The sequence below is a fragment of the Papaver somniferum genome, chromosome 10, assembly GCF_003573695.1.
Source record: "Papaver somniferum cultivar HN1 chromosome 10, ASM357369v1, whole genome shotgun sequence".
Lineage (NCBI taxonomy): Eukaryota > Viridiplantae > Streptophyta > Magnoliopsida > Ranunculales > Papaveraceae > Papaver > Papaver somniferum.
In genome coordinates this window covers 140,858,674-140,880,917 of record NC_039367.1, presented here as the reverse complement: position 1 = coordinate 140,880,917, position 22,244 = coordinate 140,858,674, and positions in this window count along the sequence as shown.

Sequence of the window (22,244 nt, the reverse complement as noted above, 5' to 3'; positions counted from 1 at the left end):
AGTTCGAACAGGGAAGAGCAGGACCTATCTCAGCTTCAACCCCAGAAGAAGCAGAATCCCCAGGGCTATTGCATACATCTAAATGGGCGTCAAAGGAGAGACTGTCAAACTTCAGTGTAGAAGTAGATTGCAAGAACCTTTTTGATTATTTGAATGGAAAACCATCTCAGATTACATGGCAAAATCAAAGGATTATGGATGAAGTAAAAAGAAAATTTAACCTTTGCCATAATTTCTTAGGTTTTTTCTATATTCCTAGATTAGCAAACAATGTAGCGGACATCCTTGCTAAGGAGGCTAAATCTTTTCGAACTATTGTTAATTGGAGGAGAGATCCTCCATCATGTATTTTGCAAGCTTTGAAAGTAGATAAATCTAATGTTTGGGTTGGAGTCAATAGCCAAACATTAGATGACTCTACTATTAATGATGTTGGGGAGTTAGTCTGTTTTGTATGCATTTCAACTTAAAAAAAAAAAAAAAAAGCCAGCTAGCAAGACCACTTTACCCTCTGACTTGACGGGTCCTACTAACTTGCGCATTCGTGCACAAGTTAAGCCATACTCTCTCCGTCCCACCATTAAGTGACTTATTTACTTTCAGATTTTGTCCCACCATTAAGTGACCTATATCATTAAACAAGAGATATTTCTAAAATTATCCTTTTAATTGATTATAAGAAATATGCGCAATTTAATATGCATGTTTATATTCGTTACATAGGTGTTTTAAAATGTTTTTCAATGGTATGAAGTTTGCGAACATCCGTGGTGTAGTTTGAGAGATAAATCATTTCAAAATTTCACTAGTTATTATCTATAAGGGTATAATTGTAAAAAATACTTAAATATACTCTTTTTCCTTGCTTGCCTTAAAAATTGTGCAAAATTGAAATAGGTCACTTAATAGTGGGACAGAGGGAGTATTATTTAATTGTATTCTGTATTAATCTCAGAAATCTTCTAATTAATCAAGATCAATAAAATCTACTGTATTAAGAAAACCTGTTTTTCCATTATTACCCCAGAATTAATTGATTACGCCTTCTTTTCCTTGTTTTTCTCTCCGAGCCTTTCTTATTCATCGTCTTAAGCCGGAGGTAAGTTGCACCACGAAAGAAAATACGAAGACTAAGAAAGTACAGTATGTAGAGAGTTAAACCAAGAAAAGTGAAGCAAGTGCTCTATGTTCAACCAAGACAATCAAAGCATCGACGAGATCAGAATTGTGGTGGTGATAATGATCGGTTTTACGGTGACTAATTGATCTCTTCATTCTTATCTTGAAATCATCATCTCCGATTTCTTCAATCCATCCAGCATGAAATCATATTGTTCAGTCAAATAATTTCTAGATTCAATAATTTCTGCTGATGAATAAAATCATGATGGGTGACATGACCAAAAGATTTGGGTTTAATTAGTCTATCCAAAATCTTCATCACAACTACGGTTCTGAACCAAAAACATGAATCACAATACCTTAAAAAAAAAGGGTCAGGAATCCATCTCCAGGTGGGTTGAGCTTTGCTATGCCAAGTCGGCAAGGCTTTACTACGGGAATCACTTGCTTGCCTCTTCTCAAGGTGTCCAATTCCAATAGGGGATCCCCTTGGTCCTCTCCTTTTTGCTTTAACCTTACACATTTTAGTGCTTAAAATTGCATCTCAATGTAATCTTAATTTAAATGCTTGGTATCTTTATGATGGTACTATTATTGGAGATACACTTGAGGTTGCAAAGGCACTAAAAACTATTCAAGCAGAAGGACGAGAGAGAGGTTTATACTTGAACATTTACAAAACGGATATCTTTTGGCCATCTCCAGATCCGCGTGCTAGTTTGGCTGATGTTTTCCGGATGATATTGGAAGACCGGCAGTAGGTGTGAAGTTGTTAGGAGGTCCTGTTAGTTTAGATGCTCAGTTCAACATCAACATTGTTTCACACAGGGTCGATAAAACTATTCAGTTGATGGAGGCGATTCGTAAACTAAAGGACCCACTGAGCGAATTGTTATTACTTCGCAATTGTGATGGGGTTTCGGGGTTGTATTTTACCTTGAGGACCACTAATCCTTCTTCTCTCCCTGCGGCTTGCTCTATATTTGATTTGCATCTCTTTCAACATCTACGACAAATTATCACGGGTGATGGGGGAGGCTATGGACCTTTGCATCAACGATTATCTTCCCCGCCCATCAAAGATGGTTTAGGCACTTATACAATGACTGACGCGAGTCATTATTGTTATATTGCTTCTTTTTCATAAAATAAACCACTGCAAGAGATCATTCTAGGAGATTCCGTTGCTGCCTCTCCATGTCAGACTTTCCAGTTGCTGCCTCTCCATGTCAGACTTTCCAGCATGCTTGCCAGAATTTTGCCCAGATGTGTAATCTTTCAACTTCTTCTTTCAACATTGACGTTGCGGCTCCCCACTCCATGAAATCTTTGGCCGCTATTTACTTTGATGTTGTTAAAAAGGAGTTGGCAGACAAGTTTGTGTTGACGGACAAAGATACAAACCTTATTAGTTGTAATAGGATGAAGCATGCTTAGGACTTCCTTTTGCCTGTGCCAATCAGTGGTTTGAATCAACTGGTCGGACCTAAGCAGTTCAACGCCGTGTTGTGTTACAGACTTGGCATCCCTTTATTCGATGTGGATAGTCTTTGTCCTAATTGCAACCGGGCTATGGACATATATGGGGACCATGCTTTACACTGTGCCAAAGACACTGGACTTAAATTTCGTCATGATCTTGTTGAGATGTTTTGGCTGACATGTGTTATAAAGTTGGTGTTGCTGCGAGAAAGGAAGCACCGTTGGGTTTCTTATCTGACAGTGGGAGTTCGCTTCTTCCTGCTGATATTTTGGTCTATAATTGGGAGAATGGACAGGATACCTGTTTCTATATTACCGGTGTATCTCCATTTACCACAGGTTGCTCTCCTATTGTTACCCCTGGTCAGGCCATTTCAAATGCTTCTCTTCGGAAACATAACAAATATCTCGACATTTGCACTTCTCACGGATATAGTTTTGGTGTCTTGGCCTTCACTACTCTTGGGAAACTCGGTGAAGAATTAGTTACTTTCTTGAAGAGGTTGAGGAACCGTCTTGCTAGTCATGATGCTACTGCTAGAATAAATAATTTTATATTTCATAAACTTGGTGTAGGGATCCAAAAAGGTGTTGGTGTCCAGCTTGTCGCTACGCTACCAACCATCCTTTTGTATGAGATTGATTTATTTTCTAATAAAGTTGCCCCCAGTGGCTTTCTTTGGGAAAAAAAAACCGTTACAAGTCCGAGTTAATCCCTATTTTATTTTCATAAATCTAATTACTAATATAAAAAAACTCGAACGGTTGCCGATCAAAAGAAAAAAAGAAGAAGAGTACTAACCCCTAAAAAAAAACTTGGTGTAAGAAAATCAAATCCAATTACCAAACCCTAAAACCCAAATCATTTTTCATTTTGAGAGATTTAATCATGACGGAAAAAACACAATTGATTACTAACCCCTAAAATCCAAATGGGATGTATTAATGTTTCACTTTTGTTTCTTTAATAATATTTGGAAGAACTGAGTTACTGAGAACAGAAAATACACGACACCGGCACGTGGAAGTAACGGAACAGGGAGGAAAGAAAAACATAAAAGAGAAATAAAAGCACAAAACTCTGTTGCCATGGGTGTTTATGGAAATTGATTTCTATTTCAAAATCAGGACAGATTTTATCGAGATATATCTAAAATCAATGAAAACTTATGAATTCAAAATTCAAGAACCCAATTGTACCCTGCATAAGTTAATAAAACCGTTGATAATAGTAATACGAAAATCTAAATTAACCCAGGGACAAATCCCCATTAATATCTCGAGTCTCACTGCAGCCTCGGACCTGCCATTCAAAAAGTGGATACCTGTTAACTCAAGTTGTTGGCGAGTTCCACAATTCACGAGATATATCTTTTGGAGAACATCTTCAACAAATGGTAAGTGAAGGCTGAACCACTTATTTCTTAAGTTATATCCATATTTCTATCTATGAGACGATATGGCATAACTAATTAGACTATTATAAGCATATCAAGAATTTTTAGTCAAGATTCATCGTGTAAATAGTTATCGAAATATTACTAAGCGCAATGGACATTTTTCATACTTGATGAATTTCGGTTAAGATTAATTTATTGTTCGCAATCAAAATCATGATTCAGGTTTTATCATTCAAAATTAGCCTGGAACAGTGATAGGTGTCAATGATGTTATTCGGGAATATTTCGAATTAATTTAGAGAAATATAAAACTATTATAGATTCGGATATAAGACAATGTTATCATTCTTACGAACTGGGAAAACTGTTATAAGTCTGAAGCCGTATTACATGTACTCGTACACGTAGCGGAGTAGCTATATTTCGACAAGCAAATTTTTGGTACGCATATCTGGTAGGCTTGGGAATGTGTATAAAATAAGAGAATAGAGGAAGCCTACTTGTTAACCGCAAGTGCACGGTGTCGATTGTAGCTTGTGCAAATACGGGTCGAATCCACAGGGACTAGGGTGTGAGTTGAAGTTTCCTAAGTTAATTCTCTAAGCAGTGAACTAACTAAACAAGGATATGAAAACTAACAGAATTAAACAAGACACTAACAGGACATGAAACAACAAATATTGAACAAACTAAACAGTGATGGATTTTTGGATGAAAGTGAGTTTTGGAAACTAGGGCTTGGATTCCCCTCTCCACCTAAGCTAAGTCCTCCAACTATGTTCTTATCCCTTGTTAGTTATCAGTGAGCTTCTAGGCTCACTGATTAACTAGATGACAGTTGCGGTTCAAAGCCGACTGTTCATCTAAGGGTTGGTCTAGAAAGATTACTAAGAACACTAAGATGAATCTAATCCTAGTAGTAGTTGGGGCTCTCACACTGCAACTACCCGCAGAGAAGCTTGCTTAGTGTTTTAACAACCTAAAAGGATATTCAATCCTAGACAGTTCAAGCACAACAAGATCAGAGCATGAATGAGACAAATACAATTGAAATTTACAAAATAATTTAAACTAAGAACTAACCTTTGAGGCACTGGCTATTCCAGTCCTCTTGGGTGAAGCACTGGCTAGCCCAGGCATATCTTTACACACACCTACAACATCTATTTATAGTTACAAGCACTCAATTAGGGTTACAATAATTTTCCCCAAAAAATCAGAGAAATTAGGGTTACTGATTTACCTAATTTGATGGAATGATAACTACTCCATGCGTCAACCCATTCTTCTTCTGACTCTCCTGCTCCTCTCCATGCCTTCCAATTTCTTTTCTAACTCGACCTAATTCATCAATTTCTCTCCTAGGGTTTCAGAGAAGGAAAAGAAGAGAGATTGATGAAATAGATAGGTAGAGAGGTAGGGAAATGATGGGAAAGGAGATGGGTTGTAGTTGGTTTGGTTGTGGAGTGGTTGAGAAAGGTGGTGGAGGTGGTGATGGTGGTGCAGGCGATGGGGAGTGGTTCTGCAGACGGAGTGGAGAAGATGGAGGTGGAGTCGATGGAATTAGGGATAGGGGTGTGTTTGGTTCTGCGGGTATAGGTGTTAGGTGTTTGGGTGTTGAGCGGTTGCATCAAGTCTCGATGGTTCGCGAAGCTGAGTCGTGGGATGCGGAAATGATAGATTGATCTAACGGCTACAAGTGAAGAGGCTGGTATCGACCGTCGGATGCCTGATACAACGAAACTGACGGCTCAAGATGGAGTTAGGTGCTGTAGTGTTAGACAGGAGCTTCAGACTTTGATGTACTGGTGATGCTGCGACCATTGGATTCAGATGTGATCCAATCTGACGGCTGACGAAGGAGACGGGTATGGATATTGGAAATGGGTTTGGGTAAGGGTTTTGGGCCTTGGGTATGCCAAGTCCATATCTTCTTTAAGAACAATTCTTCCTTGTTAAGCCCATTTCTAGCCTTTTGGTCTTGTGCACAACATTCCTCGCGGCTTCCTTGCGTGATTCCTATCGGCTTCCACCACTTTTCTGCTCTTTTCACTCCGTAATTCCATCCAAATTTTATTTAGAACCTAAAAATACAAAATTAATTAAGAAAAGTATTTATTCTTGAAAACAATGAAAATACAGAATATGGGATAAAATGGAGAATTAGAGCACAAAAGATGAGTTAATTGTCAACAAAAAGATATAGAAATATGCACTTTTTAGCACTCATCAAATACCCCCAAACCTGAATTTTACTTGTCCTCAAGTAAAACAAAACTAACGAAATCCTACCTATACCACTGTCGCTGGTCTCTCGAATGCATTTAGCGTATGCACTAAGCCTTTTAAACCACTAAGTGTCCCTAGTGGACGAGTTGAAGTCTCGTGAATGTTTGCTTAGAACGTACCTACAAAGTTCTAGGACAAAATATAAGCTCAGATTCCATCAAATGTAACATGTGCAAGACAGTAGAAGCTCACAGCAAAATGGAGATGTCAATCTAGATATCAAAAGCACAATCCTAGCACTGATAACAACTAAAGACACGTGATAAGAGTGTAAAGTGTATCTACACATGTTTCTAGAATGACCTGAAGTTATGACTACTAATCACCAAGAGATAGTTTTTAGGCTAAGAACCGGATTCTAAGCCAAGCTAGCTGTCCGGCTTTACGAGAATTGTGAATGTTCACCCAATGAGTTGGTGATATTTCAGTTTACCCGCGTTATACATCGATGGCTGCACCCTCCTTGCTTATTACAAGACTATTTACAACAAAAAGATGACTTTTTACATGACTCTTATTTACATTGATTACTCTCTTTTATTTTTGGACCAAGAGAGAACTATTGTCTTTAACATGACAAAACATGGAATAAATAAATACTTGATTTTTTTTTTGATTTTTTTGATTTTTTTTTTTTTTGAAGAAATAACTTTGATCTTTACAACATAGTGACACTTTTGATACATGAACAAAAAGAAAAACATAATTACATGACTCTTAGCAAGAGGTGGCCCTTATCGAATGCATCCGGTCAAATTTTATGGTTGCTTTTCTTAACGTATCCTCCAAATTCTATCACAGCCAACCAAAGAACAAGCTAGTCAAGTCTCATTCAGTATTCTAAAGTGATTGGCAATCTAACTTCCTATCAAACACCTTGAAGATCGAGGCTATACATGTATTGGTAGATTGTGCGTGTGCAAGTTTCTTATCACATGTGAATTGTGCTAGAATCAGGGTGCCTAAATATCTAGACTAAGAATCCTTATGTTTACATACATGCACAAGAGTCAACATTTCAAGGTAAATGAGCTCCATTTTTATGATTTTTTTTTTATTTTTTTACTTTTTTTATTTTTTATTTATTTTTTTTCAAAAAGAAAGAGTTCTGTTTTTCGATTATAGCATGTTATCAAAGTATCTACTTTTCACCCCCAAACCTAAACTAAACATTGTCCTCAATGTTTCAAAAGATAAACATGATTATAACACATACCATGAGAACGATGCTAAGTGTAGAAAAAAGAAAGAGATTACCCGATTTGACGGCGAAAGCAAAATTAGAACTCCGTTATTCAAGGCAAAAATCCAACATATTTCAGTTAAGAGTCACATTGGATTAGCAAAATATGTACAAAAGAAACAAAAGATTTAACTAAGAAACTATCTACTAGATTCTATACAAGAAAATTTGGTTTTTAATGGGATTGGACTTTTTGGGAAAAATTTGGTTTTGTTGGGAGACATTTGGTTTTGATGGAAAAAGAAAAATTTTGGTCTTTAGGGAAAAATTTGGAATACTTTGGTTTTTATGGGAGAAAAAAATTTGGTTTTTAATGGGTTTTGAAAAGAAAAATTTGGTTTTAAAATCGGGAGCAAGCCCACATTGGTGGAAGAATGCACAACCCACTAGAAATTTGAAAACAGCCCACAACTTGTGTGAAGTGAAGCCCAACGAATTAGTTTGAATTGAACCCAGCAAAAGGTTTTGAAAAAGAAGAGGTCCAACTGTTTGGGTTCAGGAGCCCAGAAGTTCAGTTTCAGTTTGGATTTGGGCTAACAGAATAGCCAAAATTCGAGGCCCAGTTGGGCTTAAAAATTGTTTTTCCAATTTTAATTTGGGTCAAGCCCAGAGTTCAGAAATTCAAATTTCAGGATTGAAACCCACAGTTCAGAAACAAAATAAGCCCACAGTTCAGCTTAAATACAGGCCCACAGTTTAGTTAAACTACAAGCCCAGCATTCAGCCTTAAAATTACAAGCCCAAAAATTGGGTTTACTGATGGGTTTAGGCTTACTAGTTATCACAGCCCAGCTGCTCAGTAATTGCAGTTGCACATCCCAGTTGGGCTTGGTTCTTTTCCAGCAGCACAGAGCAGCACCAGCAGAAGCAAGAGGCAAACAACAGCAGCACCAGAGGCTGGCTGTAGCAAAAGCAGGAGTTGACAGCAGCAGCAACATCAGTTCAGCCACAACACATCAACAAGTAGCACCAGCAGCAAGTAGGAAGAAGAAGAAAGAGTAGCAGCACAGCTGCAGCAACAACATCAAGAGCACCAGAGGCTCAGCACCAGCAGCAACAACTCCACAGCAACAAAAGACAAACAGCAGCAACACCAACTACCTGACACTCATTGTGTGTGATCAGTACACAGAAAAGGCAGGGAAAAAAAAAGGAAAACTGCATAAAGCAGTGCAGTTTGCAGCTGTAGTTGGCAAGGCCAAGATGCTTGACAGATAATATGCAGCTACAGATGTAGTGACCAAACGGAACACTAATATGCAGGCTAAGCTAAAGCTATAGAGCAGGCATGCAGGATAATATGCAGATGCAGATGCAAATGGAAATGGAACAGATGCAGGCTAAGCTACAGATGCAGATGCAGATGATGCAGATATGATGCAAAAGTTACAGACTAAGTTACAGCTAAAGACACTAAGGCTAAGTTAGAGATGAAGGAATTACAGACTAAGTTACAGACTAAGTTACAGCTAAAACAGTTATACTAAGTTACACTAAACAAGCTAAGTTACAGCTAAGTTTGAAAACAGAAAAGCAAGAGCACAATTTTTTTTTTACTACACAACACCAGTCCCCGGCAGCGCCGCCAAAAACTTGGTAGGCTTGGAAATGTGTGTAAAATAAGAGAATAGAGGAAGCCTACTTGTTAACCGCAAGTGCACGGTGTCTATTGTAGCTTGTGCAAATACGGGTCGAATCCACAGGGACTAGGGTGTGAGTTGAAGTTTCCTAAGCTAATTCTCTAAGCAGTGAACTAACTAAACAAGGATATGAAAACTAACAGAATTAAACAAGACACTAACAGGACATGAAACAACAAATATTGAACAAACTAAACAGTGATGGATTTTTGGATGAAAGTGAGTTTTGGAAACTAGGGCTTGGATTCCCCTCTCCACCTAAGCTAAGTCCTCCAACTATGTTCTTATCCCTTGTTAGTTATCAGTGAGCTTCTAGGCTCACTGATTAACTAGATGACAGTTGCGGTTCAAAGCCGGCTGTTCATCTAAGGGTTGGTCTAGAAAGATTACTAAGAACACTAAGATGAATCTAATCCTAGTAATAGTTGGGGCTCTCACACTGCAACTACCCGCAAAGAAGCTTGCTTAGTGTCTTAACAACCTAAAAGGATATTCAATCCTAGACATTTCAAGCACAACAAGATCAGAGCATGGATGGGACAAATACAATTGAAATTTACAAAATAATTTAAACTAAGAACTAACCCTTGAGGCATTGGATATTCCAGTCCTCTTGGGTGAAGCACTGGCTAGCCCAGGCATATCTTTTACACACACCTACAACATCTATTTATAGTTACAAGCACTCAATTAGGGTTACTGATTTACCTAATTTTATGGAATGATAACTACTCCATGCGTCGACCCATTCTTCTTCTGACTCTCCTGCTCCTCTCCATGCCTTCCAATTGCTTTTCTAACTCGACCTAATTCATCAATTTCTCTCCTAGGGTTTCAGAGAAGGAAAAGAAGAGAGATTGATAAAATAGATAGGTAGAGAGGTAGGGAAATGATGGGAAAGGAGATGGGTTGTAGTTGGTTTGGTTGTGGAGTGGTTGAGAAAGGTGGTGGAGGTGATGATGGTGGTGCAGGCGATGGGGAGTGGTTCTGTAGACGGAGTGGAGAAGATGGAGGTGGAGTCGATGGAATTAGGGATAGGGGTGTGTTTGGTTCTGCGGGTATAGGTGTTAGGTGTTTGGGTGTTGAGCGGTTGCATCAAGTCTCGATGATTCGCGAAGCTGAGCCGTGGGATGCGGAAATGATAGATTGATCTAACGGCTACAAGTGAAGAGGCTGGTATCGACCGTCGGATGCCTGATACAACGAAACTGACGGCTCAAGATGGAGTTAGGTGCTGTAGTGTTAGACAGGAGCTTCAGACTTTGATGTACAGGCGATGCTGCGACCATTGGATTCAAATGTGATCCAATCTGACGGCTGACGAAGGAGACGGGTATGGATATTGGAAATGGGTTTGGGTAAGGGTTTTGGGCCTTGGGTATGCCAAGCCTATATCTTCTTTAAGAACAATTCTTCCTTGTTAAGCCCATTTCTAGCCTTTTGGTCTTGTGCACAACATTCCTCGCGGCTTCCTTGCGTGATTCCTATCGGCTTCCACCACTTTTCTGCTCTTTTCGCTCCGTAATTCCATCCAAACTTTATTTAGAACCTAAAAATACAAAATTAATTAAGAAAATTATTTATTCTTGAAAACAATGAAAATACAGAATATGGGATAAAATGGAGAATTAGAGCACAAAAGATGAGTTAATTACCAACAAAAAAATATAGAAATATGCACTTTTTAGCACTCATCAATATCCTTATGCAAATTCTGTAAAAAAAACTGTTAACTCGTGAACCGGATCGGTACACATACCCGTATGCAAACCGAAAGGAACTTTGCTCACAGAACCGGTTTCGTATCCATACCGGTACACGTACCGTAAAAGTTATGTGTTCCGGAACTCGGTTTGTGTATCCATACTGGTACGCATACAAAAATATTTTTGTTGACTCCGGAACCAATTATAGTGTTAAGGTACACATACCTAAATAATTCTGTGAACTCTGGAACTTTGTTGTGCTTAATAATATACAAACCGGTACACATACTTTGAATGACCTGACTTACAAAAGGCTATGGTATTTGTACTTTGTATATCTACTAACTATGTCAATTAAATTCTTATGCACTTAAATGATTTCTCCGAGATAATTTGCATTTTAATAATCTCTAAAAGCACCATAAGACATATTTGATCACTTGATTGTGTTTCGAGTTAAGTCTTAAGTGTTTATGAAAATGCTCAAGATTATGGTTCAGTTGGCTAGCTTTGGCCAAATGTTCATGAACGTGGTATTATACACGGTTTGGTTACGGTTCATCCTAACCATTTAAGTGTATATCTTATTATGTAAATCAGATTCAAAGATTAATCTAACGGTGGACATTGATAGCTTGGTTCCGCTTAAACCTAAAGCAACTTATGCTTTGAATGTCTATAAAAGGGGAACTTTAAGCAACTGGGATCTTTGAATCCAAAAATGTTTTTCTTAGAGTGTCCTAGTTGTAATAGAGTCGCCATCTTCCTAAAACCCTTTTATAGTTTAGCGACTAAAAACACTTAATTGGTAGTCGTGAATCCAGGTCCAACTATATTTTATCTTGATAGCTCGAGTATCCTGATCTTGTTCGATTGTTGAGTTGCTCACTTGAAAAACATAAATTTAATGAGAAACAAGAAGATGTACACTAATTAAATCCATAATATTTAAAAGATATGTGAGATTTTTCTCTTGAATAAAGAGATACTTTTATTTTAGTGATGAGACTCTAAATATTGACTGATTTGATTTCTAGGGTTAAATCCATAATATAGACTCTAATAAACAGATGTACACTTATTTGTGCTAACGCTCCAGGTTTCAAGTATATGTGATAACCTTCTTTTTTTTGTGAAGATGATTTGCTTCTGATTTTTCCATTTATATTGACTGATTTGATTTCTAGGGTTTTGCCGATGGATAATTTTACTCATCGGGAATCACAACAGAGTAGAGAGGAAGAAGAAAATTAATTGAAGAAGAAGAAAAAAGATGAAAACATAATTTTATTAACTACGGGTTTGGAAGAAATCCAGGTCCTGGAGATTTATTAGGTTTCATGTTTTGTAAAACTAGAAAAATTTCCTCCTTAGTAGGGGAGCGCGCAAGACACTAGAATTATAATGAAGGGATAAAACTGGTATAGTATTTTTAAACAGCTGGTCATCAGTATGATGTTCTTAGGATGTTTCCTTAAAAAGAGTTTGAAAATAATCATTAGTAATTGTAGTAATCTCAGTTATATTTCTAGTAGTCGCATTCTGAGCATTTAACATATATAATCTCTATGTTATTCCATTTTCTTCTTCTCAAGGTAGTTGTATGAAAGTATTTAGTATTCATTTCCCCTAGTTCAATAATATTATCCCTAGATTGTTGCTTTGCTATGGTTTATTGAGTATCATAGAGGAGTTCTGATTCTCTTGATTTTTCCTTTAATCTTTTTTGTTGATGTTCAGTATATCTACTTTCTTTTAGCCTTTCAATTTAAGAAGTTTTTAAATCTTATTATAGGGAAGCCCAAAAATATTTCTTTTCCAATCCAGTAAGTTAGTTTCTAGGGTGTTCAAGTTTGTGACTAAGCTTTGAGAGATTTCTTCTTCGTTATGATCTTTCCATGTTTCTTTGATTACTTGAATGCATGAAATTTGTTTCAACCAAGTGTCATAAAACTTAAAGACCCATTCTAGACTTCTAGTTTAGTTGTTATTCTACCCGTATAAAGCATAACAGGGCACTGGTCAGATCCTATGACAACAAAATGGCTCAGGGAAGCATTCCGAAATTGGAAGTGCCCATCATCATCATTAATTACTGCTCTATCTAATCTAAATCTTTCATGTTGTTTTGATTGCTTCTCTATTATTATCCAGCATTTCCATCTATTTCATTATGGGATTTTCATTATTTACAACAGGATTAAAAAACAATTGTGGGCAGGTTGTAACCAATCCAAAGATCCCATAGGGGGCAATAAAAAAGAATGAATCCCAACTCCCAAGAGTAGACGATACACAACTAAAGAAAACCATTTTTCTCCCAAGGCCAAATACCTTTACCCTTTCTACTGCTTCTCGTCTTGTAGGATCCAAATATCGCACAATAGTAAAGCTTGCGAGAATGTAGCAGAGCCTGCGAAATTGTAATGAGAGCCTGAGAGAACGTAGGATGGGATCCGAAAATATGGGAATATGAGCTGTACTCCACTATATATGAGATGTCATCCATTATGTAAATACCTATATAAAGAGAAAGGCAAGAGAGAGAAAGGAGGATAATCAAAAAGAAAAAGGAGAGAGAGAGCAGAATTTGTATTATTTTCTTCTTCTTCCTTCTTCAACCAAGAGATCCAAATACTCATTAATGGAGTCTCAATTGTAATTCATATGTAATTACAAACAATCATAGTGAAACCTAACCCCGTGGATGTAGATCACATTGATCGAACCACGTAAATCTTGCGTCTGTCTTTATAATTTTAGCACTTTTATCTTTATTTTCATATCAAATAAGTTTAGATCTAGAAATCATAGTCATGATAGTACAAGGGGAGTGTTGTAGGATTTCCTGCAACTACATTTTGGCGCTAGAAACATGGAACGAGTGAAGGATTTATCCTTCCTGTAACTTGTTGGATCAAGAAATTTTCATGAAGATTAGCTACTGTTCATATTTTTCTACATCTACAAAGTTTAGGTTCAAAAATGGAAATTTTATGGAAGAAATCACACTTTCAGGGAGTAAACATCATCAACAATTCAACGACATGAAAAGAGGGAGAGAAAAAAAATAGTTGTTGTGGTGAAATTTAAGGAAAAAATGGAAGTTTCAGTGGAAGATTTTCATGTTCAGTAGAAGAAACAAGGGAAAGACGAAGATAAGATAAGAGGCAGGCGCTGCAATTTCTATCACAAACAGAAATTCGCACAGATGGTTCAAGGATGAGCGAACAACAAATAGGTCACGGGTTCGAATTCGCAGAGACACATATTTTTCATTTTCTTCTCATTTGCATGGGAGAATAAAAGAATAAGGAAAAAAGTTATGCGTTAATTTCGCAGAGAGGTTCTTGCAAAATTGGTCCAGATAGTAGTATGTGCGTTCGTGGTCGCAAGTTCGAATTCGCCTGCGAACATAGTTTTCTTCTTTTTTTACAGAGAGCAAAAAATGAATAATTTCGCAATATTATTTCATTATTTTGCAAACAAGAGGCAGCACAATTGGTCATCTGCGAAGTTAATGAGTTCATGGTCGTGTGATCAAGTCCCAACACATGCATATTTTTTCGCACAAATATTTCTTTGATTATTTCGCACAGAAGAGAGTTGATGATAATTTCGCAGAGATATTTTGCAAAGAAGAAGCTTGCATAGTTGGTCAGGAGGCATGAATGCAAGCAGCAGGTCGCGGGATCAATTTTTGCTTCTCGCATGTTTATTTTTGTTACACGAAATTTATACAGAATTGCCTCTCACACAGTTGGAATTTGATTACTTCACAAGAACTTTGATTATTTCGCAAGAGAGGGTTAGAATAGTTGGTATGGTGCGAGAATATGCAAGTAGCAGGTCGCGGGTTCAGTTCTTGCCTTTCGCATCTGTTTTTGCTAAGCGACACTTATACTTCATGCAACGTATTTTTCGCGCGAGATTGACAACAATAGCGAATCACATAAAAGCTAAGTACCACTTTCCTTGAACATTTTACTTTTACAGAAAATAAAAGATTTTTGATTTGATTTACAAAAGGCGATATAATCGCAAAATTATAGAAATTTCAGAATTACAAAGATTCCACAATTACAAAAGAAACCGAGAAAAATCTCGCACAGATCAATTTATATATTTCTCTTGAAAATTTGCTTTGTTTCAAATGAGAATGATATCTAACATGGAGAGTAGTAGGAGGAAAAATAAGACCTTCCATCAACAGGCTAGTAAGACCTTCCATCAACAGGCTGCATAAGACCTCATTAGGATCATTTCCATGAAAGATGCTTATTGGATGAGACGAAACAAGTTATACAAAGGAAATCAAAACAAAGAAAAACGGTTTGAACTTGCAATTAAATGAAATTTTTTGATAAAAAAAATGTTGAATACTAATCTAAATTCTTATTTGCATTACAACATTGCATGAGGCAGAGAACGTGGAGTATAATTTCGCAATACTTCTTATTCGCAATCAAGGACGGATACTTCTTATACTTCTCAAAGGATACTTAATACTTCATACTTCATACTTCTTATATATTTCGAGGATTAAGTACTTCTTATACTTCTCAAAGGATACTTCATACTTCATACTTCTTATATATTTCGAGGATTGAGTACTTCTTATACTTCTTCAAGGATACTTCATACTTCGCATACTTCAAGAGGTGATACTTCTTATTTTCTTCGCAACGCTCCAGAACTTCACAAAAGAATAAAGGCAAGTACGTACTTTTCAAGTCCAATATTCTTTCGCTCGTTCCGACAACAACTACTACTACAAAGTGGATTTTTCCTTAAAGATCGCTCTTCAAGCAATATTCAAGGAAAAAGAGGAAAGATGTAGGATCCCAATATCGCACAATAGTAAAGCTTGCGAGAATGTAGCACATCCTGCGAAATTGTAATGAGAGCCTGAGAGAACGTAGCACGGGATCCGAAAATGGGGGAATATGAGCTGTACTCCACTACATATGAGTTGTCATCCATTATGTAAATACCTATATAAAGAGAAAGGCAAGAGAGAGAAAGGAGGATAATCAAAAAGAAAAAGAAGAGAGACACTTTAGGGAGGACACATTTGTAGAGAGAGAGAGCAGAATTTGTATCATTATCTTCTTCTTCCTTCTTCAACCAAGAGCTCCAACTACTCATTAATGGAGTCTCAATTGTAATTCATATGTAATTACAAATAATCATAGTGAAACCTAACCCCGTGGATGTAGATCACATTGATCGAACCACGTAAATCTTGCGTCTCTCTTTATAATTTTAGCACTTTTATCTTTATTTTCATATCAAATAAGTTTAGATCTAGAAATCATAGTCATGATAGTACAAGGGGTGTGTTGTAGGATTTCCTGCAACTACACATCTAAACTCTTCAAACCTAGGTTCGTCGACGACATCTAGGCTCATGGGATCACCAGGAAAAATTCCTACTTACACCACCACGATCGCCGCCGTCTTCTTCTATTTTATCAATCTTCCTCGTTATCAACTACCACCACTAGCATTTTCAGTAAAAGTTACGTTTGTTTCAAATTTGATTTTGTTGACAATGATAGTGGTTTAGGACTTACTTTTGGTGATGGTATTAAATGATGATGTTAGTATGTTGGATTCCACTCTTGAAGTGGAACTAAATAGTTTTAGTTATAAGCTTCTGCTTTGTATTTTTGTCAGATATGGTATCAATAATCCCCAAATTATCTTGACTAGTCATAAGAGTGTCAAAGAATGATTTCATTTTGTTTGTTTAAATGTTAAATATGCATTATGGATAGACGGATTTGTGCTTCTCTTAGTTCAGTTTTTATGTTCTTCTATGCTGCTGATTTTTATTATTAACTTGGTATTGAATGGGGGATGTTGATAGACTACTCGTGGAGGTGAAATTTCGTTGATGCTTGTGGAGACAACTTGTTGAAGCGCAATTTCGTCACATCGAAGTAACTCTAAGTCAGGTTCTTTCTCTTCTTTGTGTTTTGTTTTGCTTATAGTTAATTGAAAGATAAGGTTTAATCGATTGCCAAGAATGTTTTGTTTTTCTAAGTATACTTCGAGAACTTTGTTGGACTCATTCTTGAAGGTAATTCGAGTTCATATCTCATTTCTCTTTTCTATTCTACATGTTGATGTATTAAATGATTACATTTTTTTTTACTGTTGCACATTGCTAACTTTGTTTGTTTGGTTGTGTAGGAAGTAGACATATTTGATAGAGCTTTAGTGAGGAAATGCAGTGTTCTTGCAGCTGCATGTCGCTGAAGGCTTGGATGTTTCTAGGTGGAAGGAGTGGTTGCCATGTGTTCTTGTGTTATTTTTGTCTATCTTGATGTGTTTTTTACTTTTCTACTATTCTCTTTAAGGAGTTATTAGACCTATCTACTTTAGTTTTTGGTTTGTAATTTGAAAGCACAAAATATCATTTATATTTGTACTTGAAACTAATAGATTTTTGTTTGAGTGGTTATTAACGATATCTTTCTTGTTTTTACATGCTTTTTGTTTGAATTGTTTTTGTATAACTGCCACAAAGTCATAACCCACAGTAAATCATTAGACTTTGAAGAAGTGACTAGAGAAACCATCAGGTCCAGAAGTTCTGCTTGAGCCAATAATAATTAGATCAAGAACTATTTCCTCTCCATAGACATCCTTCATAAGATTATCAATTAACTCATGCTTTGTAAATATATAACCATTCATATCAAACAAAAAAGAAAAGAAAAAAATACATTCATTATCAATATAAGAACATCTTCATCCAAAATAACACCATTCCGAGAAGTAAAAGTAAGAATATTATTCCAAGATATTCTTTCTTTCATAAAATTAAAAAGGAAATAAGAATTTGAATCACCAAGATCAAGCCACTGAAATTTGGATTTCTGTTTAAGAATGAATTCTTCATATTTCACAAGAGTGGCATACTTTCTAATTGAATCTCTCTCCTCCTTAGCCAGTTGAGGACAAAGGGGTTGTTCTGGAGCTGAAATTGAGTATCTTGCACGACTTTCTTAACATCACGGACTTTAGCAGATAAATATTGCAATCTTTCTTTTTTCCACTTAATAAAAATATGCTTAAGTAATTTAATTTTAGAATCCAAAACAAACATAGAGCTACCAACCACTCTACGCCACCAAGAATTCTTAACCAGTTCAAGGAAATCTGGTTCATCAGTCACAAAGTTATACAAGCTAAAAGGAGGCGGACCTTGTCTTCCTTTCTAAAAAATAGTATCCAAAGCATATGAATGATCATAAAATCCTTGAGTAAGAAATTCAACTTTAGAATCAATAAGCTGATCAATCTATTCTAAGTTAACAATAACTCTGTAAGGTTTTGAAGCAATCATATCGGTACCTTGCTATTGACTCCACCAAGTAAGATGACATCCACAGTAATGAAAATAAAGTAAACAAGTTTCATGCATACAATTTTTGAAGTCATTCGTTTAGCCAGCAGTTCAAATATCATGAGAGGTCTGACATGCCTTGACCTTTGAAAAAAATTGACGAAGAGAGCGAAGACATGATCCACCCAAGTAAAATATTGTCAATGCGACGCCCACGGAGAAAATTTTGATTACAAGAGACATCGGCATTTTTAGCTAATGGGCACTTATTTGAACCATCAATAAAACCCTCAAGATCATAACCCAGAAAATAAGAAAAAATTGAGCTTTCCAAAAAGTAAAAAGTTATGTCCTGTAAGCTTCTCAGAGATAGCACCATGAAGTCTACCAAAAGGAACTTCTGACCATGTAGGATAGGCCATTGTAGAGACATTAAAAAAGGGACCACCCGAGTCGGAAGAATCGATAGTCATATGAAATATTACAAACTTAAAAGAAAGAGAAAGAAAAACCTAATCAGGCTCCTTGGATCACAACCAAGATGATACCCAATTAAAACAAATAGTTTAGATGATTTCTCAATCCATGAGAACCACTGACGGAAACAAGATTAAAAGTCTAGATGGCTAAATAACATTATAAGCTAAACATTAAATTTCTAGGGGGTTATAAATTTTATTTTATTTTCAAAATAATAATTCATTTTTTATTATTAGATAAAGGGTATTACATTAAGTAGTTGGAAGCCCAACAAGCTAAGCTCCAACAACGTACTACTACATTAATTGAACAGGTTGCCATGCTAGCCTACCAGCGAGCCTCATGGATAACCTAACCAAGGGAGCCGAAGCTGATGGGGGGTCTGAGGTTGTGTCACAAGGGGGGCAAACTAACTCTACCTTCCATGTTAATTCTTGCAATATTACGTCATTGTGGGATCGAAACTGGGACCTCCTGAAACGCATGAAATTTTGGGAAACGAGAATGATCAGCTGATCTAGGTGCCCGTTTTGTATTTTAAATTATACATGAAAAACCGACTTTGGGTGATATTTAGAGTTTTGGTATAGTTAGAGCACCCCTCAACCACCCCCCAGTTCCGTCACTGGGAGAACCACAAATAAAACGATTGTATTTATTTGCCGTGAAAAACAAACTTGAGTCTTTTTTCCTTTGATCTTCTTCTATTTGTATATATTTTTTATATGCAAACGGTTTTGCAAACAAATTTCCATGACCTGGAGCAGTATGCAAACGGGTATTCGTACCAAACCCCCTGGATTTTGATTTTAAATGATGGTATGCATACCTGGTATGTGTACCATGAAGTCCAAAAATTCCGAACTACTATTTTCAAACCTAAACAATTAAGAACCTTAAACACATATCAAGTTAGGTAGAAATGTACGATAAGAAAGGTACTTGGATCATTATAAGTACTCTAAGCAACTAAATAAAAGAACATATCTTGCTCAAGTTTATAGACATACCTTTTTAGATGAATCCAATCGAATTCTACAGCCTTGCCAAAAATAATATGTGCACCCCAATTCTCGTGATTCCCTCACCGTATACATAACATCGCATTCCTTGGTGAGGATGCACTTACAACACACTCAAGTTGTGTTGAGGTGAACAATGTCTTGCTCACCACAAGTGAATTTTGGATTATCATGAAAGAGATCGCTTTTAAAACCTTTCACATCCAAATTCATCTTTCCAAAGAATTTTTTAAGTTCCAACATCATGAATACTGCCTTCTCCATAGTCATGGAATTTTCTGGGAGATCATTCTTTTTCACACTCAAAGCATCATCAACTTTCTTTGATATCCACTTCTGAGTGTGTTTAGAAACAACCTAACCCTTCTTCCCATTACTCTCTTCTGTAATTCTCGGAAGAAAATTGGATTGACTATTCTTTCGCAAGTTAGTCTTTCTCCAATTGGGAGCATCGGATCTTGTCTTCGTCTTTACAAAGTTATCCTTTTGATAATCATTATGATTGTGAAAAGGATTCGTATGATGTTTATAGGCAAGTTTAGGTTTATCACAGCACTTATTCCTTTGCCCAAAGGTTAGACAGTTACAACCTGCAACGTTAAGGGGATTAGTCTTAACATATGATCTTGGCTTCACAAGTTCTAGTGATTGCCAAACAAGAACATCATGAAGTTCCTCATTCCTAATGCGGAAATGACATCTCCTTTCCAGGTGACCTTTATTTCCACAATAGTGGCAAACATAAAGAATGTTCTTACCTCGATCCGTGTGTGCTGACTTTGAAGGTTGATATACATTGCTCTTTCGAACTTTAAATGCCGGTGAAGGTATTTCACTTTTTCCATCAGTGGAAACCTTTTGTTGAGAATAATCACTAGCCTTGACAAATTTTACCTCTTTTCTAATACTTGGAGCATCTATTCCCTTATAGCCCAATCCTCGTGTATCACGATGATTTTTATTGCTCCTAATATAGTAGTTAATTTGCTTGAACTAGTATTGAACTTTAACATCTTGATTTTATCAAGAGCAGCAGCTAAATCAGCCTCAAGGCGTTGTTGAGAGTTAATCCTTGCTTCAGATTCTGCAAGTTTCTCTTCCAACAAAAAATACTTTTGATAAAGATTATCATATTCAAGTGACTTCATACGTAGGTTTTCCTCAGAATCCTTGAGGATCGATTTGTTTGAACGATTTGAAACAAAAACACCTGCGTAACATCTTCTCAATTTCTTGTTTGTACGACAGAGATTAGTCCGAAAAGGTATGACATGAGAAGTTGTCATCTTCTTCATTTCCAACGAATTCAAAAGCTTAACATACTCTGTTAGACCATTGCTCGGTCGAACTCGCATGCGTTGCTATCTCAAGCATGTTTGTCAATATTAGTGATCAAAACTATATGTCTTGATTTCTAGTTTACTTATGACTAAGTCTCGGTCTAGGATAGTTAGGAATAGTTTAGCTCCAGACTCCATGGAGATTATCTTACGAAGACGAAGAACTACTCAAGGAACCAGTGGAACTTCATCCGACCAAAAGGACTCCATGGAGATTATCTTACGAAGAATTGAAATCATCTGTCACTCAAAAGTCTATCTACTCTATCTCCTACTCTTGAGACAAAAGTCGTGTACGTACAATAGTTTTCATACATACACATTTGCTATTTCGAGCCGAGTTTACTCGCCTATCCTTTTCTCGAAATATGTGGTCGTAAGCTTTTGCTTTAACCATTTTCATCTTTACCCGTGACGAAAGTCATGATAACGTTCCAATCTTGAAAATAGATTTGATGACGATAGTCAATTCTTTATGTCCAATGACTATTATAACATTATAGAAGAATGTTTCAATGATTGATATGTAGAGTTGAGATTACGTAACCAACTATGGATATAAGCATATATAGTGTGTTCGCACATTAGTGTATAAATCCATGTGCCGAAAACTAAGTGCGTGTATATGTGTGCATGCGGTATTGGTGAAGGAGACAGGTTAGGTACGCGTACCCGTACGCGTACTGGCGGAAGTTTTATACCGAAAATTTCTGCTATAGTTTGTGAAGTTTGCAAACTGAAAATGTAGGATCCAAATATCGCACAACGGTAAGAGTTTGCGAAATTATAGATAGATCATGTGAAGTTATAGAGAGAGTTTGCGAGAAGATAGCGAAGCTTGCGAGAATGTAGTTTGGGCGCGAGGTAATATGAGATGTACTCCACTACATGTGAGTTGTCATCCACTATGTAAACACCTATATAAAGGGAAAGTCGGAGAGAGAGAATACAAGTTTAGAATTTGTATTATTATTATTTCCTTCTTCTTCCTCTACCAACCTAGAGCTCCAAATACTCATTAATGGAGTCTCAATTGTAATCAATATGTAATTACAAAAAATCATAGTGAAGATCCCTAACCCCGTGGATGTAGATCACATTGATCGAACCACGTAAATCTTGTGTATTACTTTCTATTTTAATTATTTTTATCTTTATGTTCA